Here is a 9,306-nt window from a genome sequence, read left to right as displayed (position 1 = left end):
TTCAACCCCCGCCTCAGACCTACATTCCCCTCTCACAGATTTCTGAGAAAATCTTTCATGTTTTGTTTTAATATCGCATATATACGTTTCAGGTTTCTTAGCTGGTGTACAAATAAGAACGGACATATGGCAAGAACATTTGATGTCTGAAAACGAGCAGAAGATACTTGCTAACCGATTTCCGCTGTGGAGTTATATGGGATTCTCTTTTTATATACAGGCAACTTTTATGTCAGCTAGGATATGCTTGCTCACAGTTTTTAAGGTTTCGATCCTGTGGTTATTGTTTAAAAAAAAAAAAAAAAAAGTAGTACAATCGATAACACACACAACCCCCCAGTAAAGGCAATTTAGTCTTAATTCTCTGATTGGGATACTTGTATACATCATTTCGTTTTTCCATCTAAGGGGGATTTGTTTTTCCACTTGGCACAGTTGTGCCATTTAAAGAAGACGAGACTTTGATTGAAAGCTAATTATGAATTTGCAATTACTCGATTAGCTAGGCACTGCTCAAGCTTCGCAGGAACCTCAGCATAAACTTCTGACCTCTCTTTTAGCGACTCTCAGAGTAGACACAGACCTGCAACCCCACTCTCTCCAGAATCCCGCTAAAATTCATAGGTCAAACAAGCTCCCTCTCCTTTATTTGCCAAATATTTACATCACACAAAGTGGTGATGACATGTCTGTTCATGCCTTCATCAGCTCACAGTGACATTTTTCCTATGGTAAAACCTCCTGGCGGATTTGGGAGCTGGAGTGGAGTGTTCCCCCAGCAGCAGGTGGCCGGGCCGGGCCGGGGCAATGGGATGTGCCCGCACCCCTCTGGTCCTTATACCAACGGCCTGATCCATTCAACCTGTCCAGCCTCTCATGTTGCACACAGAGGTTTCAGGTAGGATCCACGTCCACACGGTGTGACGGACTTCTAGAGGGAGAGCCCCTGGGCTGAGAATTTGTTGACCTGGCAACAGCAAGGAGCAGCGTTCAGCAGCCATAGACACCTCAGTGAGCAGAGGGGCACCAGCCTTTATGTTTCCTCTACAACACGACCTATGATACGTAGCTTTATGTTACTCCCAACTGTTTGAGGGGACAGGGGGCGTCGGGTTCTTCTTTTCTCTTTTTCTTTTCTTTTTTGTTTTTCTTTTTGGGAGGGCTGTGTGGCAGCGGGCCGCATCGGGAGATGACAGAGGATTTGACACAGCCCCCACACGCATCAAGAGAAATTGCAAAGAAATACGGTCTTGTGAAAGTGGATGACAATTGGTAATTGCTGGCAGGCAGCGAGTATCTTCCCCACAATAGGAAGGAAGCGGCTCCGAGAGAGAATATTGGCTCGCTGGCACCAGGGCAGCTACATCTGCAGGAAAATGGCCTCGGGTTGCGTGCGAGGGGACGGGGGAATTTCTTCCTTTAGGTATCTGCCCTAGAAGACCAGAGGGCATGCTTGGCTAGAGACGAACCTTTATTGTTCAGCCGTTCGTTATTTTGCATGTCAGAGGAGTTGCTATGAAACCACTCCCTTTTCTCTGTACCATTATTGGACTAAATATACTTTGGCTCCCGGGACTTTGCGAATTGTCTTCGGAGCGTGGGAATCTTGGCGTGTGCCCTCAGCTCCCGTCCAGTCCCTTGGCACCAGCCTGGCTCCTTCTCCCCGGGTATCTCTGCAAAGGCTCCCAGGACTGCAATAGGGTTGCTTTCGCTGCGTTGAAACCATCCCCGCTCTTCCCCCGTTCCTCTGTCCATGGCGAGGGTGGAAGAGTTTATACCACCACACCCACGCGTGGGAGTGGCTGTGGGGGCACAGGGTGGCAATGTCAGACGGTGCCGGTGGTCTGGCTACGCCATCCTCAAGGGCTCCAAGCTGGCGCACTCAGGCAGATGAAGTTCGAACCCCAGATGAGAAGATCTAAGTCCAGGCGTGGGCAGATGTGAACCGCTGGACTCCACTGTGCGCGGGTTAATTAGGGTCTGACTCCACTCCTGCCTTTCCTGGTGAGCCACGACTCTCAGTTTTTAGCTGATTCCAGAGTAAATAACATCATGGAAGTACAGTCAGCTGTCGCGTATGTAAGAATGGGATTTAGCCTTCAACTGAGTCACATATGTAACTGCTTATCTAAAGAAGACATAAAATACAATAAGCTTTGGAAAAATTCATGATTCAGCAAAAAGGGAGTAATATGCTTACCCAGAGATGCAAGTTATCGACTAGTCTGCATTTGGCTGGTGTTATGTTTAAAGGAAAACACTGTATAATTCCTATTTAGAAAATGTGTTCACGGTATGGATAGAAAGACATTAGTTCCATCTAACATGAAGAGTAGCAAATGTCTCTTGTCATGAAAGACGGCACGTATTATATATACCTGAGAAATGTATTCTAGGCACTAGAATGCATTTTCTAGACCCCGGGTTTACTGGGATTTTACCAAATAAACTTTTAGCAAAAAAATGCGTGTGCTTGGTGAAATGTAAAGCTAATCAGTGAAGACGGGATCACATCACGGTATCGAGTAGCGCTCTGCCGGTAGGTGGTTGGTTGGTACTGGGAGCACCCACGACATGGATGAAGGTCATTTTAGCATGCTGAGGACTCAGCCGAATCCAGCTGCCTCTTCCTGCTCGAAAGTGATCACAGATCCGTGCAGATCTGTGCGTTGCTTTTTGTGAAACGTGTCCCCAGGGCTGTCCCTGCGGGGTCCCACCCACGCAAGAAGGCGGCTCTAGCCAAGCCAGAGGTGGGATGCGCTTAGGGGTGGGAGAGGAGCCCCGCTCCCCTTCCTGCTCCAGCAGAGGGATGAGCATAGGGTGTGCCAAGGCGAGAGGCACCCGTGCGGTCACACGGACACACCAGCCAGGGCGAGGGGACACAGCGCTCGCTTCAGGTGTGCGCGCCTGCTGCCCGTGGGTGCGCGATTCCCCGCGGCACCGCGCACCTCCCTCCTCACCCACTGCCGCTCCGTGCGCCCACAGAGCAGAGATACCGGCTGCCAAAACCCACCCCCGTCCGTGCTCGAGGGCTGGAAGGAGTGATGAAGAGGAGCCGAGGCGGGACGGCGGAGCTGCCCGGGGGCAGGAGGCGGCAGCGCGGCCGGGCGCAGGTGCGAGCGCGCCTCTGGGCCAGCCGGGCCCAGGCCGGGAGGGCGCTCAGAGCCGGCCGGGCCTTCCCTGCGGGCTGAGGGCAGGGCGGGCCCCGAGGCCGTGCTGCAACCACCCGGCCTGCTGGAGGAGCCCGAGGGAAACGGGACGGCAGCCACGGCACTTCTCCAGAGCCCGCTCCCGCCCCTCTCCACCGCATTTGACAAGGCAGGGGTTTGCCAGATCCAGCGTTTTAGCTTCGGTGGTTGGTGTTGTTTGGGTTTTTTTTCCCCTCTCCGCGGGCAGGATTTCCACTCGTGGCTCTGATACCCTCCAGCTAGAGCCATCCTCCCCTCCTGCCAGTGCGGTGAGTCCCTGTCCCTCTTAAGATATTTCTTAAGACAGCCGCGAATACAGCCCCGAGTATGTACAGTCTCAGCGGAGCTAAGGGCTGAAAAAGAGAGGGAGAAGAGTTGTAAGACAGAGCTAGACATTAGAGATAAACTGCCTCCATCAAGTCAATGTTTTAATCACTCAAACCACTTCTGAAAAGGGAACCAAAAACCCTCTTGAAGAATGTACTCAAACAGCTGTCTTCCAGTAAAGGCAAACATGTCCAATGTTTCCTGTATGATTTTTTCTCTCTCTCTCTCTCTTTTTTTTTTTCTTTTTTTTTTTTCTTTTTTTTTTTCTAGATACTGCACACGGACATCTTTTACACTGAGAGCTTCACTGTTTCCCTCCCTAGGTGAAGATACGACTTTGGGCTCAGCGTGAAAAAAATAAAATAAAATAAAATAAAGACTGTGCAACTTCTTGCAGAGATCAGCAGCATCCACTTCTGCCCCTGAGCCCCCCTGGTCGGATGTAATGTGTAAATGTCACGCTATTACAAGAAAGTTATGGTGAGAAAGGGTTTTTGGAAACGCTTTCTCTCGCACTGTAAAGGAAAGAGAGACTTCGGCTTCTTTCCGACAGCTTTTCAAAGGGAAATAAAACAGCACAAAGTGGGCCTGAAGCTCAGGAAGAACTTTTTTTTCCTTCCTCTAATGAAAAAGGTGGAGGGATAAGTTTAATTGTAATCAGGCTGCAACAATACACCATGTGATCATGTGGTAGCAATTATTACAAGCTCACAGCAGAAATAGAGAGGATATGTTATTGTAGCTTACTGTACCTTTTTATTTTTCCTTTTCTTTTCTTTTCTTTTCTTTTCTTTTCTTTTCTTTTCTTTTCTTTTCTTTTCTTTTCTTTTCTTTTCTTTTCTTTTCTTTTCTTTTCTTTTCTTTTCTTTTCTTTTCTTTTCTTTTCTTTTCTTTTCTTTTCTTTTTTCTCAAGAACGTGACCTACTGGTAGATAAGGTGAGAAATTAATTTACCCTCAAAATGCTAAATCTCGAAAACCTGAGGATAAACCAAAGAATATCAAGGAAGAGTAACTTGAGTATAATTTTGTCATCTGTTGCTATCACACGTTCAGAACATTACAACTAGATGATGGAATCGACCAGATAAACTACTGCACAGCCAGCCAGGCCTCCTCCTTATCAGAATTTGCTAAGGGAAAAATAAAAACTTTCTCACCACTCTTGGTGCAAAAGAGCAGACTTGATGGCAAATAAGTCTGCCTCAGTGTGCATGGCAAAGTTAATTGAAATTATAAGTGGGGGCTTTATCACTATGTTCAAGCAGCCTGCGGCTGACAGAGAGCCGGCAAAGGCTTCTCCTCATCCCTGCATTTACACGGCAGTTTAAGTAAAATATTTTCTGTGGGCTACTAACATCCAATGCCAGACTTGAGCTGCTTCCACCCGCCACATATAAGCCGAAAGCTACCGCAAACCCCCTCTCCACCGAAAATACTACGGAAAAAATGTAAAGCAAAGCAAAATAAATTAGAAAAGAGAGCTCGCCTGTGAGACAGATTTCAGGATCATTCCCATTTTAATTTCTAATCACATTAAATACCTCTAGCGTGTTTTCAGAAGCTGAAATAGGAGGAAAAAAATCATAAACAAAACACCAAACCCAAAAACCCCACTGTGTGAAACGATCTTCTGAGACCTGATTGCATTAATATTAGACCATGTCCCACACTTGGGGTGAAAGCGGTGACATTGTTTTCCAGCACACCTTTTTCATAGGAGGTGCCGTCTGAGTCTTTGGGTCGACTGAAATAGAGAGGTTCATATCTAGTGTGCGCCTGAGGATTTTTAGGACGCCCTCACAAATTTTCCCGAGCTCTTCCCCTTTTGCATTTGCTGTTACAAATTCTTCTTATTTTGTAATTATCACAGCACCCCCCTTAGCACGCAGTGGGAGGGAGAGAGTTAAGATGTCCTGCGAAACCCGCTCGTAAAGCTGCTTACTTCCATTAGAAACACATGAATATCCTGTAAGACACAGTGTATTTAAAACGGACTCAGGAATGTTTATCTCAATCCCTGATGCTTTAGAAATTGTGGAAGAAAACAGCCGTGACAGTACTACTCCAAATTACCCTTCTGGCAGGTAAATTTCATTTGCTCATGAAAATCAAATTCGATTAAGGCTCTTGGTCTTGCTATCACTTTACTCCCGCTTCTTCCAAGAATCCTGAACTCTTCAGGACGATTATTATTAGTGACTAAGATCACCCTCTAGCTCCTCCATTATCAGCTAAAATATTTTAGCGGGTTTAGAGGGATTTAACTCCCTGACAAACATATATTTTCAGCAATCAGACGCGATTTTTTTCCTTCATGCTTATTAATTAGCTCTAAGCAGTGCATGGAAAAGTAAGAGTGGATTTCTTCGGGAAAAAGTTTGGGGTTGGGCTGGACTTTTTTGGTGGTTTTTTTTCTGTATTCGTAGACTGTGATTAACCTACAAGAAATCACTGTTCTCCTCAGTTGGGCATTCCCGCGGCAGGGCTGCGGAGGGTGCGTGTGTGTTATCACACAAAGACGGGTCTGGGAGGGGAAAAAAAGCTTTTTAGATACTGAGCCGACAAATTCCGTGTTTTCAAAACTTGTCTTTCCACTGAGAGGACTTCTGGTTTCTCTAAGAGAAATCTTAGGGCCTCTTTAGAAGTGAATGAGTGGCCATATTCCTATCACGTAAAAAGGTTTAAAAATACTTTATATTTTCACGTTTAAGGCCATATTGCTGCAGTCCTCACTAGCAAGACTATTCTTAGCTTCGTGGCGTCAGGAACACACACAGTGACCTGTTTTAAAGCACTTGTAAGGGCCAAATTCTGCTCTTGCTTACACCTGCAAAGTGGGTGAAATGCTTCTGACCACTCTCGATGCAACGAGGTTAAAAAATGCCACTTCAGCCTTTTATAATGCCTGAGATGAGCATGGCCATGAACCGCGATGGGTGACTACCATCAGTTAGAAATTGCCTGCCTATGAAAAGATTCAGGACCTTTTAAAATCTTCCTACTGATCATGGTTGTTCATAGACCCGCTCCCCGAGGAATTAATACTCATTTTAGAGGAAACGATTCAACAGATGTATTTCTCTCCAACTTGTTTCACACTCTATATAAATGCAAAGCAGTTCGGAGGTTTGCATTAGTTCTCCTGGAAATCGCTATGGTTCTACCATGCGCTTGTATGTGCTGTATTTTAACATTATTTCACAAGAAAAGGACAAAAAAATAATTGGAAGAAGCTTTGATTGGTCTGCTGGTTGCATGTATGGAAGAATTTGATTACCAATTAACTTTTCCAAAGACGCTCAAATCAAATACTGGTTTCAAGTAAACTCCTTAGTTTTGGTTAATTTATCCAGCTCATCCCAAGACTTACATAGTGAAAAGTAAAAGCTCTTCCACAAGTGGTAAGGAATGGTATATGTTCAAGACAAGGGGGGTAGGCTCGGGAGTGTTTTTATCCTTGGTGTTGATTACAAGGTCCGAGATTTTCGAAGAACATCTGTTCTGCCTGATGCCGTCAGTCCTCACGGTTCTTTTCTAATATTTAGTGGCAGATACCCATTAAGGTAGGAAGAAATTATAGCTGAGAAATGAAAATTTGCTATCGGGGGCATCAAAAATATCTGACGAAGCTTTTCTGTTCTCTCGGTGTCAAGAATTTATTAAAAGTCATCTAAATGAGGAAGGCAAAACAAAGTGTGGAGTCCCGTGTCCAACAACAGTTTTTCTGCACCCTGCAGATGTCATTTTTGCCTATTTTGAGGAAACAGCCCCATTCCCAAAATCTTCCTCACATCATGGCAAACAGGGGAAGAGGACTGTTGTATTACTACTCTTATCATCAGTGACAAGCATGGCCTTCTTCCATAATTATTAAATAGACCTCTAGAGTGAGTAAGAGATGCGGAGAAGGGAGAAAAGTAAGCTCTCTAATCTAATCTCCCTTCTTCTTCTAGCGCGCAGGGCTGGAACAGCCCCAGGAGGGTAAACAAAACAAAATAACAACCACCAAAAGTCAGCAGACCGGATGCTCCCCCTTGCCCCCCGCCCGGACACCCCACACACACTACTCGTACAGTTTGCACCGGGGCTGAAAGCTACGGCTTCACAAGTCTTCTCCCTCCTTAAGGAAAGGAGCTTGAAAAGTAGAGGCAGATAAGCGAGAAACTCTCTGCGGCTGAGCGTGAGGGGAGTTTGGAGAGTGGGGGCGGGCTGGGGAGGGGGGGTAGAGGGGAGCTGGACAGATTAGTGTTCTCATGGCTACCCGCTTTTTAACAAATCAGACAGATCTTCGGGCCGTGAATGACAGTTCTCACATTGGCTAGACTGCAACTTTCAACTTGACCTTGGCCTCTAGCCGTGTCTAACCCGTATGTAAAACAGCGCTGCCCCATAGAGCTGCCTCCCCTTCCCACTTCTCCTCCCTCGTCCTGCAAAGCGATTTTCAGAAGCAGCCTCGAGAAAACAGAGGGAAAGGAAACAAACCGAACCAACTCATGGCAGTCTAGCAATACTTGGCCGGGGGAATCCACAGGTTTCAAAACTGGAGCCTGAAAGAAAAGGGAAAATATGCGTGGAATAAATATTTGCTTTTGGCCATGAGGAAAAATGCGGAAAAGAGTGTGCGAAGTTAAAGTGGGAACATTTTACTGGCTACAATGAAGGAAAAAAGCGGCTAAATGCTGCCAAATTAGCAGGGGGATGACAGAGACTTCAGGTATCCCAACTCAGGGCACGGAAAAAGCACCTTGAAAAAATATCCTTGGGCGCCAAAGAGCTATTCCTCATGGCTGGCAGCTCCGCGCTAGGCAAGGAAAAGCCTGCTCGGTAACAATGTACGTCCCGGGATTGCTCTGCGCTTGTAGCCATGAGGGCAAAACAATGCTACAACGTCAATGGAAAGCACAATAGGACAATAAATACGCCGAGCTGTCAGACTCAAAACAAAGCAACACGCAATTGGGGGGAAAAAATTAGTTTTCAGGATGGGAGTATTTGTGGCTGTTTTGTGCACACGCGTGAGGGCTGAGAGCTCTTAACGATGAGACGAACGCTGCTTTTGGTCAAGTTTATTGATAGCTCAGTGATGGAGGGCTCTGGGTTCAAGGCTGTGAGCGAAAAGCTTGGGGGCGAACAGCATCCGCGCCGATGGGAGGTGGGAGGATGTTAAAAATTGAAATTATTTCACCCTATGAAAAATTCATCCCGAAAAGAGAACGGAGTTGTTGGGGTTTTATTCCTAGCATTCACTTGCAAAGTCGTACGGCCTTCAAAAAACCCCCTATTTTTCAGCCGATAATCCATTTTGTTTTCCCAGCACACACATACACACAAAAAAACGCCGTGAGTCCGTGCACACACCATGCAAGCCGACGTGATATTTTACAGCCGAAAAAGATTCAAGTCGAATCGTAGGCCCAGGGTTTTATTATTACGGCAACAAATAATACAGCTGTATCACGATGAATATCCAGTTAACTCTCCCGCTTCCCAAGACCTTCCTCAAAGATAATAATAAATAAAATGGGCATTTCCCAGTCAGTTCCTCTTATCTGACTTCTGAGACTTTGTGGCGAGAGGAGCGAGATGGGTCTTGGGCTTTCGACGGGCGGGAAGGAAGGAGGAAAACGCCCAGAAAAGACCCCGGGAGGCTCCGTTTCGACAGCCTTATGTGTCCCAGCGTTGCGCGGAGGAACGATTCTCCTCCCTCGGCTTGCGGTGGGCTCTCCGCGTCACCCGGACGGGCCCCGCCAGCGCTCCCCGGGGAGAGGCGGCGGCTCAGGCCGGCGGAGG

Source organism: Molothrus ater, chromosome 1 (genome assembly GCF_012460135.2).
Source record: "Molothrus ater isolate BHLD 08-10-18 breed brown headed cowbird chromosome 1, BPBGC_Mater_1.1, whole genome shotgun sequence".
In the NCBI taxonomy this organism is placed as follows: Eukaryota; Metazoa; Chordata; class Aves; order Passeriformes; family Icteridae; genus Molothrus; species Molothrus ater.
Note: the sequence above shows the minus strand (reverse complement) of the source record.